Here is a 1,695-nt window from a genome sequence, read left to right on the forward strand (position 1 = left end):
TGTGTGTGTGTGTGAGAGAGAGAGAGTGTGTGTGTGTGTATGTGTATATATATATATAAACAAATATAAGTGTATTAATATACATTTATTTATTTATTATAAAGAAATTTATATTCATTTGTTAATTTATTGTATTAATTTTTATATAAAGAAATTCACTTGATAAATTAATATATGTATTCATTAATGTATGTATTATTTATGCATTTTAATCATGCATGAGCTTTGTTTCTGAGGAGCTTGAAACTTAAGTAGGTTTATTTCCAGGTTTAGTCATACATTTTTAATGTATTTTTACATAATATAAATGACATAAAATAATTAGAAATATTTAAAAACTACAATAAAATATAATACAACTAAAATATCCCTCGGGCACATATATTTTTTTTCTTCATCTTTTTTAATTTAAACCTCAAAATAAACAAAGTGTTAGTATTTTGCAACATTTGAAAGAAAAGTTAAGTTTGTGTGTGTGTCCGTGTCCGTGTCCGTGTGTGTGTGTGTGTGTGTGTCCATGTCCGTGTTTGTGTGTGTGCGTCCGTGTTTGTGTGTGTGTCCGTGTTTGTGTTTGTGTGTGTGTCCGTGTTTGTTTGTGTGTGTACCATTAGACCATTAGATAGAGGCGTGTGTGTGTCCGTGTGTGTGTGTCCGTGTGTGTGTGTGTGTGTGTGTGTGTCCGTGTGTGTGTCCGTGTCTGTGTCCGTGTGTGTATAGTTACAACTAAATTAAAATGGAAAATTATTCATTGAAAATTATTATTTATTATTTATCAAATTAGTATTAATATTTATGCACTATTCATTTATTTAGTTGGTGTGGGTTTTGTTTGAGGAGCATGAAACTTAATAAGGTAGGTTTATTTCCAGGATTATCTTCTCTTTTGCAAAATAAATCAATAAAATGATCAAATAGGAATAACTTATATTAATTTATATCAAATAAATGTATTTATATAAATAATTATTTATTTATTCATTTATCTTAATCATTTTAATGTTTTGTTTCTGAGGAGCTTGAAACTTACGTACGTTTATTTCCAGGTTTATTTTCCTCTTTTAATTTATCAAATATAATAAAATAACAAATACATATATAATAATAAACATACATATAAATATTTACATGCAAGTTTAAATTCTTGTGACAGAAATCCTACAGTAACAGTTGGTTTGAGAAACAGATGGATGTGATTCTCCTGAACCTAAAGATGCACAAAACACTCTCTTAAGTGTCCTTTAACTTTCTTTTGCTCTAAAATACCATTGATTTCTCAAACCAGAGGGTGTGAGGGTGTGATTACAGTCGTTCTTGACCGAGATCTGAGCTCACGGATCCTCCAGCGTTTCAGACCGGTTGAATATTACAGCATGTTCACTCTGGAGGAAAGCACTGATTGATTTTGCGTATGAATTCTGATAAGTGTGTGGGGGTCAGACGCGCTCCTCGGGGAGCCGTCAGTGTAACTGAACTTTCTCCTGAACACAGACTCAATTAAAGCGGCTTCATTATAGACACAGAGAGAGAGAGAGATTCACCAATCAGTCCTGAGTACAGTGAACAAAAGAGTTCAAAGACCAACCGATGTTGAGGATAGAGATACTGCAGTGTTGGGGAAAGTTACTTTTAAAAGTAATGCATTACAATATTGCGTTACTCCATAAAAAAAGTAACTAATTACGTTACTTAGTTACT

The sequence above is a fragment of the Sinocyclocheilus grahami genome, unplaced genomic scaffold (assembly GCF_001515645.1).
Source record: "Sinocyclocheilus grahami isolate Dianchi unplaced genomic scaffold, SAMN03320097.WGS_v1.1 scaffold377.1, whole genome shotgun sequence".
Classification (NCBI taxonomy): Eukaryota; Metazoa; Chordata; class Actinopteri; order Cypriniformes; family Cyprinidae; genus Sinocyclocheilus; species Sinocyclocheilus grahami.